This window comes from Crocuta crocuta, unplaced genomic scaffold (genome assembly GCF_008692635.1).
Source record: "Crocuta crocuta isolate KB4526 unplaced genomic scaffold, BGI_CrCroc_1.0 scaffold561, whole genome shotgun sequence".
Lineage (NCBI taxonomy): Eukaryota > Metazoa > Chordata > Mammalia > Carnivora > Hyaenidae > Crocuta > Crocuta crocuta.
In genome coordinates, this window is record NW_027530529.1 from 3,359,412 (window position 1) to 3,378,361 (window position 18,950).

The window sequence follows — 18,950 nt, forward strand, 5'->3', positions numbered from 1 at the left end:
GTGTGTGTGTGTCTGCCTCTCCCCTGCTTGTGCACGCTCTCTGTCTCTCTCTTTCTCTCTCAAAAATAAATAAGCCTTAAAAATAAATAAAATGGGTACGATTTATACTTGCTTTGCTTAGGTCTTACAATCATTGTTTGATATAGTACATGGGAAGATATTTTGGAGGTGTAACATGCTGTTAAAACATTCACATAAATAGTGTTGCTGTTAATATATTTGTATTTGAAAAATAGCACTCCTTAACACATTGTTTATAACTACTATTTTACTAATTTTAACATTTTATTATTTCACATTCAAAATTCCTTTATCATCATATAAGAATGATTCATTCTAATGAGAAAAGCCTCTTCCTTTCTAGAACTTAAACATAATCAAAGGGAATATATATATTTGTGTTTCTTACTTTCCCCCTAAGATTTAAGTATCAAAGACAAAGAAGAGTGAAGTAGATGGAAGAAAGGTAGCATTTTTGAAAATATTTAATAATGCATTAAACTTTGGAACTGGCTGTCTTTCCATTTTCTCTGCTATTCAAGACCCTTTCAAAGGCAGATGAAACAAAATTAAGATAGCCAGAATCTTGAGCTTTCCAAATGACTTCTTTCAATTTCCAAATTCATCCTATTAATGAGAAGGAGTTGAACAGGTGAAAGAATTCAAAAAACCTTGGTTCTTTAATCTGAAAAAAAAAGTCAATATTGAGTGGATTTTCATTTCCTGAGCCCCAGCCAGGTGCCGGTCATGCTCACAGACACCGTTCCACTCATAACTCACAACACTGTTCACACCAATATTATGGTCCCCGTTTTTGGACACTGACAAGGACACAAGCTCAGAAGAGCAAAGTCACTAGGTCTTGACTGGGTCCCAGGTAGTAGAACCAAGATATGAAACTAGACTCGACTGGCATACTTTATTACTGTAATCAGAAAGGCTCACAGACTAAAGAAACAATCTTTGCCTTTGACCATTAAATGGGCTCAAACATACACTGACAAAATGCAGATGGGATCTACTTCTGACTTCACAACTAGACCTCTCACCATCAGCCTCAATAAAGGAACACTTTTCAACAGTGAACAAGCAAATGTAGGGTCCAGGAGCTATTGTGACATTTCAGAGTCTAACTTTAAGAAGTTGGGAAAAGGGGCGCTGGGTGGCTCAGTCGGTTTAGCATCTGTCTTTGGCTCAGGTTGTGATCTCACGGTTCATGGGTCTGAGCCCCACGTCAGGCTCTGTGCTGACAGCTCAGAGCCTGGAGCCTGTTTCAGATTCTGTGTCTCCCTCTCTCTCTGGCCCTCACCTGTTCACGCTGTCTGTCTCTCTCAGAAATAACTAAAACATTTTTAAAAATTAAGAAGTTGGGGAAAAAATGGCCTTTCCAGCTACTCATTAATTAATGACATTTATGGGTTAGAAGGTACACATTATATATTAGAAATGTCTTCTTTGCAGCAACGGTCATCAACCATGGTTCTCAAAAGCCTCAAATCACTATCATCAGCATCCAGATCCTAGACTCTCTTTAATACTGTGAATATCTAAGTTTTGAAATTTTGTGAAAGAAAGAGCAAAGAAAAAGAATGGTCCAAAGAGAAATAATTTTGTATATGTAAAAACTATCATGTGAAGCCTAATCCCTGATGTCCTTGCTGTCTATTGCCAAAGGCTGATTACCTTTTCTATAGAACTCAATATATCATCTAGGCTTTCACTATATATCTGCATAAATTAAAGACAAATACATCAATAAAAAATTATTTTGATATCACTGCACCTGATTTTTTTAGGTTAAGCTAAAAAATCATACTTAACAAAAAGTATAGATCAACATGTTAATGATCTATAAGAACAGTTTGCTAAGAAGTGATTACTAAGTTAATTCTTGCGAATTACTGCAAACCACACCTAAAAAGAAGTGAGGCTTCAGTACAGGCAAATCATTGTGAACTTCAAGGAGCCATATTTAGAAAAGAAAGGATAAAGGTAAAGGAATAGGGATATTAAATAATAATATCTGTATAGAACTGTACAGTTTTCAAAACAATTTTTAGGTATACTATTTCATATAACTCTCACATGTATCTTATGAGATAAACAAAAGATATGCTCCCTGTTCAAAAGAAGATTGTGAAGGCAGAAAAGCTACCATTCTCTGTCATTGTGAAAGGAGGATTTCCCGGCACACATGAAGTCCTACCATCTTTCTTTTATTGTCAGCCATTTCCTAACCTTCAAGTTACTTGACCACAGTGCGTCTATGTCACCTTCATCCCTTTTATCTCTGAATCTTTTCCTAAAAGGCTTTGCTAAGTGCATGTTAAGTGCTAGCTTCGCTCTGCCACCATCCCCTATTCCACCACTCCATAACCCTATGAAGCAACCCTGAGCAAAAAGGACTAATAATTTTATCCTTTACTCTTCTGCTGGGGTAAAGAGATTAGAGAGGAAAGGGATGCAGAAAGGAAGAGCGGTCCGTAGGTAATGAGAAACAGGGAGCAGAGAGGAAGTAGAGACTTATGATCCTGCAGAAATCTTTTACAGATTTTGCCATTTTGCTGACTGTTGTTTCTATTTCTTCCTGTGAATAAATTGATTTAAATTGTTCATACAAACATTAAGTGAGAATACTGTTTCTCTTTTATCAAAATATGTTTCCTAATACTGTTTAATGACAGAGATGATAATGATAATAAAACCACTTCATGTTTAGAGTCCTGTAGATCTCATCTGATCTTAGTAACAACGTGAAAGCAAACCAAGATTCCCAGTGAAGGAATGACTTCCTCAAGGTCACTCAGCTTAAAAGAGTGCACAGCTGGATCCTGAAGCCCCATATTCTTTCCATTATCATATCCTGTACTTGGCATGCAGGAACCCTGCATTATAATAACTTTAGACCAAATTAATCTATCTTCAGATACACATGATTTGTATAAATTTTATACACAATTGCCGCAAGGCATGTCTTTCCGTTTTAAATTCAGCTGGACAGGTGAGACAAGCATGTGATTTTATGCCATGGAACACCCAATTTCCTACCATGAATGAACCTGGCATCAATTTCAAAGAAACAAAAGCAAGGAAGAAACAAATCAGCTTAACCTGACTGTTTACAAAGTGAGAATTGGAACCACAACCACATGTCTGCAGACAGCTTTTGTGTCAGAAGACACTGGTTTGTAGCATTTCTCCAAGCTTGCTTTCAATTATGAGCTGATAATGACTACTACTTGGAAATAATGTTTTATTTGCAAGCACATTTTGCCTCAAAGACCTACTCAGACTTTCCAAGAGTGTTGTTAATAAGAAACATCCCCTGCTGCATCTTCAGGAAGGCAGGATGATCTCATCAAATGGGCTTTGGAGTTGGGCAGAACGGCTCTGAAGTCCCAGCTCCAACATTTTATAGCTGTGCTACTTTGGATGTATTATAGAAAATAGACATAATAATGCTGGCTCGGTGGAGTTTTATGAGAAGTTCAAGTAAACACTTTTAGTTTAAAGCTTGCAACTATATAAAAATCAGTAAATAATATTTATTTTAATGCTATGTGTCCCTACCTCATAGAAGGTTAAGAAATATTTGAAGAATTGCAGGAACTTAGCTGTTTAGGTTTGTATTTGATATGAGTCGAATACAAATCTTGGCTGTCTGTATCAAACCCTGGTGATGGATGGAGTGATGGTCTGAGACAGTGGTGTCTAGCCTGTTGCTATGGCATTGCATAGCTGACTCAGCACTCTTATTGAGCGTCAAAGCTGGATGTAAAGCTTTATGACCATGGGAGAGGGACTGGGGATTTGTTTTGCCATTTGTAAGATGGGCATAAGACAGCAGGACACGGTTTTTCTGCCATATAAAATTTTGATGGGCATGAATTCAGATGTTGTATGTGGAAATATTTATAAACTGTGAAGTGCTATTCTAATATGGGGAAGCATCTTTGTTAATGTCACATCTTGTCCTGATGGTTGAGGGTTTCCCTACATCATACGTCAACAGTTTGGCCAGGAATATGGATTGCACAACAATACTTTTTATAGCAGGATAAATTCGAAAGTTGAGATGCAAAGACCATCTAAGGGTTTTGTGTTTGTTGTTATTTATTGTTAACTTTTTTACTCCTGGAAATCAAGTGTCTGTGTTAACTCCGCATATTTTTACTTTATTTTTCATTCTGTTTCAGAAATGGTGCAGTGAGAAACAAATCCTATTCTCAATATTTTCCTGACTTGTTCAAACATAGGCAGAGTTTGGGCCAACTTGTTCTTATGAGATTTTGTCACTTTTTCTTGGCTCAAGGAAGGGAAGAAATACTTGGGGTCTATTTTCATGTTTGTCACTTTATTTGTATGTTGGAATTTGCCTCTAAACTTTCTCTTTCCATGCAATGAGATAAAACATCCTGGAAAAATATCCCCATCATTAATCATATTTCCATTAAAGCACAGCCAAGTTCAGTTTATTATTTCCAAGACCACGTACTGAATATCTACTCTGCCTCACACTGTCCTGGTAGATAAAGGCAGGAAATGGCATGGCTCCCTGCTCTCAAGAAGTTCAGTGGCTAATGTGGAGACAAATGCTTATTTATACTTCAATGTGATGAATTCTTTGATATTGTTGTGTATATCAGGACAGGAGAGCTCAGGAGATGGTCACCTAGACTGAGGAGGCAAAACATTCAAAGAAATGTATCCTGAAGGAGGTTACCTTCTTATGTATCAGAAAATTTAAAGACAGGGGTGCCTGGGTGGCTCAGTCAGTTGAGCATTTGACTTCAGCTCAGGTCATGATCTTGCAGTTTATGGGTTCAAGCCCTGCTTCGGGATCTGGGCTGACAGCTAACTAAGGGCCTGGAGCCTGTTTCAGATTCTTTATACCCCTCTCTCTCTCTGACCCTCCCCTGCTCTCTCTCTCCCTCTCTCTCTCTTTCTCTCTCTCTCAGAAATAAATGAAACATTAAAAAAAGAAAATTTAAAGACAAAATAAATTCTCAAAATGACTAGCCAGTTGTATTATAGAAATTAATATTCCAGGAAGCAACCCCATCTCTATCTCTCCCACTGTATTATACCTTGATTGACTTACTACTAATTTTCTCTCATTTGTTTCAAGGGTAAAAAGTAATCATTTACCAGTTGATCTACTAAAAAATCTGAGGAGGCATTACAGAGCTGGATTTTGTAAAATGGCTGACTGTATATTCTTAAAGCCATTAAAAGGGGACTGGAGATGTTTTATCTTCCAGTAAAAATCAACTGGCTTGCTTCACTATGTGAAAAAACAAAATCCTTAAGAAATCATCCTAAACTGGCATCGTGCTCAGGGTATCACATGCCACATGCCAAATGAAAATATTGATGTGGTCTGCTGCACTCTGCCACTAACAGTTTTTTGAAGTCATAAATTTTTCCCTTATCTGGGAAAGGAGGAAAAGAGCTCTTCAACTCTCTAATTTATAATTTAAGAAGTTTTGTTAGATCAAAAGGAAAGAAAGAATGAACAGCAGCAAAGAGTGTAAAAAGCTTTAATATTTGAGTGATCTTACCATGTTTGGCGCATCGTTTCCCACTGCTGCCGTACAGCACAAGCAGAGAAAAGAAACCAGAGAATGATTTGCTCAAGGTTGTTCAATGTGAGTCAGAAAAGATTGGATATTTGAATGCAGCTAGAGCTGACATCTTTCTCCTCTAAAAAGGTATTTTTGTATGTGATTGGTTTCAGTCTCAAAAAGTAAACACAATCACATTTCACACATTTCAAGCAGCAAACACGGTATATAGCTCCTCTTCTTAAGGGGAGCGGGGTAGGGAAGCTTCAGGAGGAGATATATTTACTCCATAACAAAAATAGAAACATGATACTCAGCAGAAGAATGGGGGAAATTGGTATGGCCACCTTGGGACAAATACTGAGTGTAGCAAGATAATGCTGGGAGGAGGTAGTAATGGGCAGAAAGGGGAGAAGCACCATGGGGTAGCAGGAATTGCTACTGCTTCCTGCACTTTCCTAAGCAACTTGACCCTTAACCACTCCTGTAGGCTTTCCAGCTACCCTTCCGTACTACCCCAAGTAAATCCTATCTCCACTCTTCACATCTAATCCATATGTAAAGCAATATGACCTCCTGATTAAGAGCTCAGCACGCACTATTAAACTGTGCTGCATTCAAATCCAAAACGTATTTGTTACTAGCTTAGGGACTTTTGGCAAGCTAATTTATGTCTCGGAGCCTCAGGCTTTCCCAACTGTAAAACCTAGGAATAACAGGGGCTGCTGCAGAGGTGGTTGGAGAATGAAATTAAAGAATCTATGTGCTCAAAGTACTGCCTGACTACGATTAATAAACAGTAGCAAAGGTTATCATTTTTATGGCATAAATTGCATATATTGTTTTCATTTGCTTGTCTTCACTTGAAGAATGTTGGCTCTCTAGAACAAGTTGTAAGTAAAACATGAGGTTGCACTGAAGCCCACCCTATACACTTTGTTACTAAATTCCAATTCCTTTTCATCCAAGAATTTAGCAATAATCCTTAACCATCTGTGGTTGTGGGAATAAAATCATTTATTTATTATTTAAGAAATGGCATTCCACTGCTTTGTAACTCAATTTTCTTTTGTCCCTCTTGTCTGTCCCCAGGATGTCTGCTTCTTCCTAGAGGGCCTTTTTCCTAAGCTCTCATGTTTTTCTGTTTTCATAAGCTCTTAACCTTTAACTATCGTGAAGTCCTTTGTGATGGTTTTCATTTGGTTATGGTTCACCCTCTCAAGCCAGCATTTTTCAGTAATGGGGAAGAGTTATAAATGCCAAAGAGTTAGCAAGAAGGAGCTAGATTTTAACATAAAATTCCCCAAGAGACAGCACTATTACACTTCCTGTAGAAGACCATTTATCCTTCCTGGATAGAGGTACTTTAAAGCTGTGTTTTGTTTTTTTTTTTTTCCTCCTCAACATTATTTGAGTTATCCAATTCCTTCTAAAGAGAGGTAGAGCGATGCTTTTCTGATTCCGTTTTCACCTCTGCCATCTGAGCTCTCTAGTACAACCAGAGAATAGGGCAAGTTTTAGAAAAAGGATGAATAAAATCAGCCCTAATATCAATGTAAGGGAATCTGAATATCAAATTGAATTTTTTTGGAAGCTGGATATAAGAAAAAACATTTGAGCAAATTATGAGGAAATGTTGGGTTGCATCAGATAGGTGTGGTGGAGGGAACTCAGGGTTAGAATGTAAACCCTTAAGACCAACATGGGTAAGAAAGAACATAAAGTAAGGTGACGACTAGCAGATAAGACAACTGATAGATAGTTAGGAGGCAGAAGTCCAAAGAAAATTAGAAAATTAGACCTCCAATTTCAAGATACTGTACTGGAGCCACTTAGGGAGAACACACCTTGGTCCATTGTGTCTGCCCCAGAATTTTGCTTTTTACTAGAGAATTGTATTGCTAATCTCACACATTTCTCCTCCCCACCCTTTCCATTCATCTCAACCCTGTAAGAATTGGTGTAGAGAAAATAATTATTTTCAGCTCTGCTGAAGTCAGCCAAGAATTTGAGGGAGTAAATTTGGTGCTGTAAGGTAATAGAATTATGGAAAGGAGATTGTGGGGTATGAGCTGGAATTTGAAGACCTTTGAAAAGAAGTCTGGGTCTTCTTATGAAAGAATAAAACAAAGTGTAGTTGGAAAGGTTTCCTAGTATCAAAAGCATGGAGAAGTCTCTTGGACTTGAAATGAATCAAGTGTGCACTGATGAGCACCCTTTTAGAAGACTGTGTAGGAGGTCATGTCTATTAGGAAAAACACATATCAATAAAAAAAGAATGAGCAAAATGAATATTTATTGAATATATGAACACGTATTCATTGCTTTAGATACATTCGCTCATGAAATCCATACAACATTCCTATGAGACCAGTACTATTATTTCCACTGTACAGAAGAAAAAAAACCAGGCTATAGGGGGGTTAGTGATTTGTCCAAGGTAACAGTCAGTGAGAGGCAGAAGCAGACTTTAAACCTAAGCCTTTGTGAATTCTAAGCTACATCCTTCTCATTGAGGGGATGACCCCATGAGGAACATGTTAGCATATTTTATGTATATAAGTGGACAACAGCAGTAGGGAACAACAGACTGAACAGGAAAAGAGACTCAGAGGAGAAATTGATCGGGAAGTCACACACTAAGAATTCTCTGACTGAGTTGGGATGAGCAAGGGACTCATGTTGTTGAAGATGGAAAAGTTGACAGAGAGATCTAAGTATTTTGGATTTCCAAACAGAATTCTGGTGAAAAATTAATTTGATGCCACAGGACTTTTCAACCTACATAGACCCTACAAACTTGCTTAGGGTATTCAATTAATGATCTTGGATAAACTAAAATGTTTCTGGGAATTAGAAACATTCTATTCTATATGAATATAGAGTATATTCATAAAGAGTATATGATTTCCATATACATTCATTAGTGGAATGAAAGAGAGTTACTTCTTTTCTAAATGTGTGTGTGTGTGTGTGCACGCACACATGTGCGTGTGCACATATACTCATTGTGGGAAAACATGCATAGTAATACACTCAGTAAAATTTGACCCTATTATATTGGCATACTGGTAATTTTTTTCAAATCTAAGATGTCATCAATAGAGAGATGAAACCTTATTTTATGTACCACCCAAATACAAACCAAAATGCTTCTAATTATAACTAGATGGTTCTATTAATTAGAAGATACATGCTGATTTCAGAGATGATAAAATGGGAATATATCTGCATCTGAGAATCAACCAATGGCTGCATTTTGTTCCCATCTGATTTCTATGTATAAACAGAGGTCGTATCTAATACAGATATTTTCTAATTCTGCTTTTTCACTTGTCTTACTATTTTCTATTTAGGATTAGAAACATTTTCAAAATCATAATTTTAACAGCTATGTAACACTCCATTATATGGCTATGCCACAATTTGGTTAACAAATCTTAAGTATAGGGTAGTAGGTTTTTCCCCAATGTTTCATTATTATGAATAGTGCCACAATAAACATTTTTAAAATATAAATGTCAATACTCCTTTTTGATGAATCTCTTAAAAGAGGTTATGCCAGACTGAATTAGATCAACAGACATAAATATTTTAAAATCTTTACCTACATACCTATATATTTCTCAATTATTTTAAGGGAAATATATTTAACTTACACCAGAAAAGCAATTTAAAACTGAGATAATAAGTCCAAAAAAAATCCAATGTACTTAAAGGCTCTTCCCAGAATCCAGATTCTACCAGAGAAGCCAGCACTCATTGGACCTATGTCTTATTGTGGCCCTGTCTACTCCCTTTTTTTAATTTTAATTTTTCTGTTCCAGGATTGATTTCAAAGCATGTGTTGTATCTAGCCTGTTTCTACTCTGCAAACTAATGAGGCTGTCAGCCTTCTCCCCGCAAAATGGGTAGAAAGGGTCCTGAGACCTTGTAGCCTCCTGGGTTCCTTCTCCTCCAGCCAGTGGACAAAGTCCTGGATTATAATCCATCTATGTTTTCCTACAATCTCCTTTTCTTGACAACCCCCAACCATCTCAAATAAATCGTATAGGTATTTTCTGTATGTGCACACTCTACTACTTCTTGCTGACCAATTTCAGCCCAACAGACCAAAACAGTAATTGCTTTACCCATCTGTATTGTTTCTGGGAGTCTGACCAAAGAGAGTGGCAGGGTAGAACCTGGGCACGCTGTGAAACCAGATAGATTAAATACAGGTTTTCCCCAAGGTTGTTGGCTAGAACATGTGGGTGTTCATGGCAGCTCCCCAAGGGGCTTACCTCATTCAGCCTTGTGTTTTCAGTCCAATCAGTCCTGTGAAAGTGCTGATTTACCTAGAAAAGGGGAAATACAGGAGAAGGATGAACAGAAAGTAATGTTGAAAATAAGACATATAACATAAGCATCAGGTAAGTTTAATTCTTTCAGCACAAATAAAGAATCTCTCCATAAATCAGGAAAAGAACAAAAAATGCATTAAGAGAAAAAAATGTTCTTATCTAGTGACTCAAATACCACCTTTAAAATTTAGACCCACATTGAGTCTAGCCTTCGGAAATGACCCGGCAAGATGAAACAAGAGTCATTTTAGAGTCACTGACTCTCTAACTTCAATTTTCTAAAAGCAAAGAGCCACAGCAGTATCCAGCCTCATTAGCTCAGGGAGGGAGCTGGCAAATGAATCCAATGTAATTACAAAATGCCTCTGAAATAGCAAGTGCAACATGTGTATGTTCTTCCATGATTTGACTTCTCCAAAGGTATCCGTATGTTAATAAGCAACTTTAATTCACACTGATATGGAAGTGATGAGTCTAATCCTAAATCTGCAATCACATACTTTGGCATGAACATTTTCCTCAGCAGGAAAGAATACTGAAAATATTCTGATGCAGTGAGATATATATGTTTTTTAAAAATGTAATAAAGAAGCCTTCCCTTGAACTATATTTGCTCTCTTTTCAAAGAAATGCATAATTAATCATAATTGTTGCACCCTGTTATACCTTATGAATGGATTCAGAGTACAAGTAATTTTTAATAGAAACCCTATGATTCTTCTAAGATTTGAGAACTCTATCTTCAAATCATTTTAACTGTTGTGACTTAAGATCATGACTGTTTTATTTTAACATCCCCAAAATGTCAAACAATAAGATACACATTCACATTCACAAAGGTCTAGGTGAAAAATCTTCTCATTGATCTGTGTTTAAACTATCAGTGTAAACAGTTTTTATTCAAATACACACAAATCTAACATTGCATTTCTGTCTTCACTGTTCCTCCATGTTTCATGTAACATTTCAATGGGAGACATTTCTAGTTTTATATGCTATAAGAGACATTAAATGGCAGTATTAAAAATCAGCCTGGGTGGCTCAGTTGGTTGAGCATCTTACTTCTGCTCAGGTTATGATCTAGCGGTTTATGAGTTCAAGTCCCGTGTCGGTCTCTGTGCTGACAGCTTGGAGCCTGAAGCCGGCTTCAATTTTGTGTCTCCCTCTCTCTCTGCCCATCCTCTGGTCACACACACACACTCTCTCTCTCTCTCTATCTCAAAAATAAATATTAAAAAATCTTTAAAAATAAATATTAAGATGATATGAGGAGACAAACTGGTATAAACACTACTAGGAAAAGAAAGATGCTCAGATTTACAAAGGACACTGTGCTAGTTATAATCCATCTAGGCGGCATTTTACCCATACCCCCAGTGTAAGAAGCCTGATGGCCAATCAAATGTGTTCTATGGTGAGTCCTGAGCTTACTAAATTTGTCATTTAATTTCCCTTTCAGGTTCCTCGGGGCCCCAGGGTGGCTTAGTCGGTTAATCGTCCGACTTTTGCTTGGGTCATGATCTCGCAGTTCATGGATTCGAGCCCCGCGTCAGGCTCTGTGCTGACTGCCAGCTCAGAGCCTGGAGCCTGTTTCAGTCTGTGACTCCCTCTGTCTCTGACCCTCCCCTGCTCATGCTGTCTCTCTCTCTCTCTCTCTCCTAGAAATAAATAAAAAAACATTTAAAAAAAATTAAAAAAATTTCCCTTTCAGGTTCCAATTAACACTGACATGTAGTTACCAAGCAAACTTAAATATATCATTTCAAATGTATTCGTCACAACCACTAATCATTCTCTCATACCCTTGTTTCTGTTTCTCCTAAAGTAGGGGTAAAATTGGTACTTTATAAGATGGCCTCAAAAATGCCCTGCACATAATTCTGTCATAATAGTCTCCATATCATATGGTCATTGATGGTTTAGTATATTCTTCCTTCCCAACATACTACAGGGTGTGAAGGAGGTAACCATATGTGACTCATTGACAAGACTAAAATTGTGAACAGGTATGCTCACAATTTACCCATCCTCTGCTAAAATCCAAACCCAAAACCCAAAACATGGAGCTTTGCTCACTCAGATTACTCCTCATTTTTTTCTATAATGTTCTCCCTTCATGTGAATATAGTTCTTCTCACTTTTTATATTTCTGTGATGCAGAACTGGGACAGGTGATAGAGAACACAGAACTAGAAGTAGGGAGGGAAGGAGACAGGGTTTGCAAAGACAGAGCCAAGAGAGCTGATTCTCAAGAAAAACAGAAGAGAAAACGCACTGTTAAGAATCATGCACAGCATGGGGGTAATGCAACAACTTGAGGAGAGGTCAGTGGCCTCAGAAGGTGAGAAAAGGGTAAATAAGAGAGGGAGAGAAAGGAAGAGGAGAGAACTAATTAGCTAGTATTTGGTTAGTTTCTTGATCAGTAAGAAACCTGAGTGATTAAGGAAGTGGAGCTGAAGAACAGGACAGAAGACAATTTTATGAAGTTCTGGGACCATGTCCTCCAATCTTCTTCACTGGTCTTTGAGAGAGATCAATAATAACTTAAGTTCCTTTGGGCACTACTTGACTCCTTTAACAGTAAAACACCTTAGACTAAATCAACGTCTTTATATTTAACGGTATTACAATCACTTACGCAGCTTAATTGCCCTGCATAATGTCTGGTAAAAATTCTATTTCTGATAAGAGTTCATTAAAAGAATAGAATAACTAAATAAGCAAAATATTATATGGTTAACTTTTCCACTAGGGGTAGAAATTAAAACATGAGAATTTAACATATATTTTAAATATCTGACACCCCATCATGCATGCATAGCGACCTCATTCATTTTTCTTTAATCAATGATAAAAAAGGTAATTAAGGAAATAAAATATAGGTCTTATACCAGAATGAAGCCTCCCCTAACAAAAATAATGAAATATCAAGATTTAAGTTAGACAAAATTGAAGTTTCTTTTATTTAATAAAAATTAAGTTGGAAGCAAATCGTCAGGTACTAAAGATGAAAAGAGACAGTGTCTTAAGGCGGTCTGTAAATTTGTAGGTCAAAGAAAAAAGTCTAAAAATCAACAACACTGTTCCTGATAGAGAGAAGCCCAGGTTCGATGGAAGTACAGAAGGAAGAGCACTCACTCTGGTTGGGGTGCTAAGAGTCAGACTGTCTTTATGCAACTCATACTTAAAAGGATGAGCAAAAGTTCATTAGGCAGAGACATCTGCATATGCAAGAGCAAGGGGGAGTGAACAGGTATGCTTATGTTTGAAAATTTCGAGACTATGTGTTTAGAAATTGTGGAGCTAAGTGTCTGGGATGGATGTTGGGGGTTCTGGGATGAAATGCAATGAAGACGAAGGTCAGGTTCACATGAGGAATGTCATGAATAAATGAAAACTATGATCAATTAGATAATTACCTTTCCTGAAGATGAGAGGGAGATAACATATGCACACACATTCACACACACAAACACATTTGTTTATTTATCTTAAGGTAAATAATAGAGAACGTCTGCGGTATTGCAGAAAGATGAGTCTGCATCAGGCAAACCTGATGAAAATAAATCCAGTGTGGGTGCTGTGCAAGAGACCATGTGAAAACTGGCAAGGGCACTAGGAAAAAGTTGGATTTGAAAGACATTTTTGGAATCAGGATTGACGGGATGTGAAAGGTGAGGGCAAGACAGAAATTGAGAAAGACACAGAGATTTGCAGGTTCAGAGACTGGGGGGAGGATGGGTGCCTCATGAACCAAGATGGGATGTGTAGGAAGAAAAGTCCTGGAAGGGAAGACCATGCATTCTATCCTGAACAGGCTGCATTTGAAGTATTTGTAAGATCTCTAAAGATTTCAGCCATAAATAATATTTCTTGCACTGAGAAGATAGTTTGGGTTTGTTGATATAGGTGAGGATGAGATTTATGGACACAAGGCAAGAAAAGAGAAGCCAATGTGAAAATCCTGATCTAGGGGTGGGTGGTGGAACAGTGTTTAAGAGAAAGAGAGAAAAATGACTGGGAAGGGATCCTATAAGTAAGAGGGAAATGAAGGATCTGGGAATCTGAATTTAAGATAAAAGAAATTCAAGAAAAAAATGAAGATTTTTGTCCTCCATAAAAAAAAAAAAAAAAAAAATCAAAGTGCGGTGGCACCTGGGTGGCTCAGTCAGCTAAGCATCTGACTCTTGATTTTGCTTCAGGCCATGATTTCAGGGTTGTGATACTGAGCCCTATATAGGGCGCCACACTGGGCATGGAGCTTGCTTAAGAGTCTCTCTCACCCTCTATTGCTTGCACTGTCTGTCCCTTTAAAATAAAAATAAAATCAGGAAAGAGTTTATAATTTGCATCTACAAGATCTCAATGCCTTCATCTTAAAAATACCAAGGGATATTGATAAATTCCACACTAAAGAATATGTGAGAGGGGCTCCTGGGTGGCTCAGTCAGTTGAGCGTCTGACTTTGGCTCAGGTCACGATCTCAGGTTTGTGAGTTTGAGCCCTGTGTTTGGTGTTTGGCTCTGTGCTGACAGCTTAGAGCCTGGATCCTCCTTAAGCTTCTATGTCTCCCCCTCTCTCTGCCCCTCCCATGCTCATAGTCTTTTTCTGTCTCTCTATTAAAAAAAATTTTTTTAAATGAAAAAACAAGAAAAGAATATGTGAGAACATTAAAATGATATTTTCTGAGCTAATAAAGACAAAGCATTCTGAATTATAAATTATATAAGTATTTGCCCTAAAACTATATATTTTGAGTTAAAAGCAATATAGTTCCTTCCTTCCTTCCTTCCTTTCTTTCCTTCTTTCCTCCCTCCCTCCTTCTCTCCCTTCCTTCCTTCCTTCTTATTGGCACAAGAGACCATAAGCATTTATTGAGCATTTCATTCCATGAGCATTGCTAGGAAATAAAGACCATCATATGCACATCTCATGAGTTTGGGTCCAAATCCAGAGGGATATATCAATTAATTCTAACTCCAGGAACTGGCTTCCATGAGGTGGCAGTTAAGTTGAAAAGCTGACTGGGCTTTTAGCATATAGAGAAAAGGTGCTATAAATATAGTAGATACTCAGTAAAAGCCTGTGCAATGAAGATGATCTTGAATAAGACTGAATTTTCACCAGGTGAATATAATCTCCAGAGTTTCTATATTCTTACTTCAAGATTTAAAACAGCTGCTTTGGACATGCACATCCTTTGTTCTTTGAGCTATGTACATAAATGATGACCCAAATCAATGAAAGATTTAATCCAAACCGATGCAAATGCAAATGCCCTAGTTTCAGACAGCTGCAATGGTTATTTCAGTACATCTGGGAAACAGCTGTCGAGTCTCATCCTTACATTGGTTTTTGTTTAACTTCAAATGAGTGTCAAGACTAAAAGGAATGTAGGTGATTAGAAGGTGGTAAACATTTCAGAAATACACAGGAATTTCTGAGCATTTTTATTTCTGTGAGATCTAAACAGGGCTCCTCTCACAGAGCTGGCATAATGGAATGTTCCCATGGATTACCTTTCCCCATCCAAGCTCTGAGAGCCTAGACTAGCTGGAGGGTATAGCTTGTTTAATGATTCCACAAGCACTCTTCTCCCATGATTACACAGAACCCATAATGGGACAGTCACTTTCAAGGCCAGGTATAGGTGATTACTCACTGGGACCCAGAGGTTATGACAGGGTAGGCCAAAGCAGATATGGACCACGAGAGTCAGGATACAGGGCTTGACTTTCTGCTCTAAGAAGCTGTGGAGACCTTGCATCTGAGCCAGACAGCTGACGAGATGCCTTCTCCTTGGGATTCATACCACAACAATAGGCTAATAGATTTATGCCATAAAGGCATTGACCTTTGTGGGCAGGGACATTTTCTCACAGGCAAGAGAAAGGCATGATACGCCCATGTGTGCTATAGTTTTGACAGTGACTGGCAGCACCGACTGGCTCTAGTATCCAGGAAGCATAAGTATAGGCTCTTGCATTGTTACCCTTTGATTAACTTCTGACATACTTTGCAACATAAAATTCTTACAGGGAAATTGCTCTGTAATGCTGGCTGTAACATCTAGAAATTTTGCCAACAAGAGCTAAAATATACTCAAAAGCAGCCTGGCCTAAAATAATGTGTGTAGCATGAGTGTGTATATGCACGTGTGCGTGTGCTCTTATCTTTCTGTGTGTATATGCCTGCATATGTGTAGAGGTGACAAATGTGGGTCTTTATATTTTCCACCTCATAATGCTATTATTCAAGTGCAGTATTTAGAAAAAGCTTCTCACATGTTACACACATATTGCACATGGAGAGACTTAAGCGAGGCCAAGATGAAAATAAATAATGCATGAAGTCAGAGGCCTGAAGCAAATGTTAACTAATTTCAAAATGGGTCAAAATCACAACAATTAAGTCTCTGACACGTGAAGTCATTTTTTTCTCCCTAAAATATTAACCAACTTGCTTCACTTCTTCTAGATTGATTTGTAGAGCATGAAAGGTCATTTTGGAGGCAGAGGGGGAGTTTGGCTTCTACAAGCCATCCATAATGAGAGCCAATAAATTAGGTAAAGCTCCTGTTTACCTAAGCTGAAATATTGATGTCCAAGCCCACATTGAATGCAAATCTCTACATTAATCATTTTTCTCCAGTCGGGAAATTCAGACCATGGTAACACATGCTTTGATAGACCTATACATCATAGTTACAGCAACATTAGACAGTGCCTCAGGGACAGAATACAAATATATCGCATTGGATTTCCTTCATTTTCCCCAGCCTGACTTTTATTTGTGTCTGTAAACTCTGCTCTGGGTATGTGAAGTTTTGACATGGGTTTGGACAATATTTTTGATTCAGGAAATAATGGGAGATAGGCAACAAGAATGTTCTGTTGCTTCCTTGCCGGGAGAATCTGGAGGAGGCTCACATCTGATTGCCTCTAGCACAGACCTTGATGATCAAGTTCCCCAGTCTGTCTTACTCTGTATGTACAGTGATATCCTCTGTGCTTCTCAGAGTATGATCCCTGAACCTCCTGCTTCTGAGCCTTTGGTGCTTGCTGGGAACTGAAAGTTCCTATGCCTTATACTAAATATATTCAATCAGATTTCCTTAGGGACTCTTCAATTTTATGGGATCCCCAGTTGTTTATTATGCACACGATTATTGATAAATGTCACAGACAAGTATCAGCTTTAGGCTCCTCAGGACTATTCTGATCTTGCCCCTTTTCTACTCAGAGACATTCCATACCTAAATATGTCCCAAATCTCTACCCAGTTTTATACTTCACTCTCTTCCACTTATCTAGAGGGCCTACTCAGGCAGTCACAACCACTGATAAGATTGTTATTCACTCCATTTTTGCAGAAAACTTACAAACTACTATTTCCAACAGTGGTGGGTTGAGATTCATATATGAAAACACTTGGCAATATAAACTCAATATGACCAAGGGGCACCTGAGTGGCTCAGTCGTTTGAGCATCTGACTTTGGCTTACAGGTCATGATCTCAGCTCATGAGTTCTAGCCCTGCATCAGGCTCTGTGCTGACAGCTCAGAGCCTGGGGCCTGCTTTGAATTCTGTGGGCCCATCTGTCTCTCTCTACCCCTCCCCGACACATACTTTGTGTGTGTGTGTGTGTGTGTGTGTGTGTGTGTGTGTGTGTATGCATATGTCTCAAAAATAAATATTAAAAAAAAAACTTTTTAAATAAAATAAAGCCAGTATGTCCTGAAATGAACTATGCTTTTCTCCATGCCACCATCCATCCAGACAGAAATCCTGGTATTCTCATTGATCCCTGTCTCTTTTATTTTCATCAAGTAAATCATCAAATAAATTGCCTGTGTCTTCTCTCTATAGTCTCTACTATGGTCCCCCTTCTTCTTTTCTTCTGGCCCTGCCCAAAATTCAGGCATTCATCACTTCTCACTTGCTCCACTCCCCAGACCTTTAACTATTCATTCCATCTTCTCTCTTGAACTTTTAAAATCAATCTTCCATGTGATTGCCGAGTAGTCGTAAAAACAAATCTTGGTTTCTTAAAGCCACACCTTCTTACGTAGGATAAAACAGAGGTTGCCTGGCATGACACACCTTCTCCTTTCCATCCTGCCTGTACTTAGTTGCCTCCAGTTCCCACCCTGAATCTATGCTTTCAATACAACAGTTTATGGCAACCTCATAGAGACCAGCTTTTTCCACAAATTTGCATATATAAAAAAGGCTTTTTAAAAAATATTTTGAGAGATAGCGAGCAAGAAAGGGAGACACAAAAGAAGGAGAGAATCTCAAGCCAGTTCTGCACTGTCAGCACAGAGCCCAATGCATGCTCAATCTCATGAACTGTGAGATCATGACCTGAGCTGAAACCCAAGAGTCAGACACTTAATTGACTGAGCCACCCAGGTACCCCTGCAAATTCCATCCTATCTCCTATTTTCTTTCTGCCTAGAATGCACTTTGCACCTCAGTTATTTCCAGTTAGAAATGATTATTTAATAACAGTTACTATAAATTTTATAATAATATCTTCTAACATTAAGTACTTACTCTATGGTAAGCATTGAGTTAAAAATTCTTTTTGGTTTTCACAAGGATCAAACTGTGTTAGCCACCATTAGCAATCATCTTAACAAACCCTTGTTCAGGTCAGTGTTTTCTCAAGGTTTTCCTTAATCTCTAGTCCAATTTATCTCTCCTCTTATTACTGCCAATATTCCTTGTGCTTACTTCAGCTAAAATGTTTAGCCTACTATATTGAAATAATGTGTTTTTATTCTACTCTCTTAATCAGTAAATTACCTGCTCCATAAGAACAGAGCATATATCTTATTCAGTTCCATTTCTGAAGCATGTAGCTCCAAACCTGGCATAGTCAATGTTTCCTTAACTCAGCAGCTCGGATATACTGTCATGGAGAATATCACTGAGTTTCTCTTCTCAGCATATTTAATGGAAGACCATTTGGTCTAAGGTCTTGAACTTTAAGGGTAGAGGCAGGGCCATGTTCATGCATCAACCCCCTGTAGTGGCT

At 38.0% G+C, this 18,950-nt stretch overlaps 1 long non-coding RNA gene across 2 annotated transcripts in view; it reads right to left on the reverse strand.

Annotated features, from left to right (window-relative positions):
* The window catches only part of LOC144234285 (uncharacterized), an 882,104-nt gene that overhangs the window by 408,770 nt on the left and 454,384 nt on the right, over window positions 1-18,950 (reverse strand). For both annotated transcript variants that reach the window (XR_013335914.1, XR_013335913.1), the window contains one exon: window positions 9,848-9,901. This is a non-coding gene — a long non-coding RNA (uncharacterized LOC144234285). The remainder of the gene's footprint in view (window positions 1-9,847; window positions 9,902-18,950) is intronic.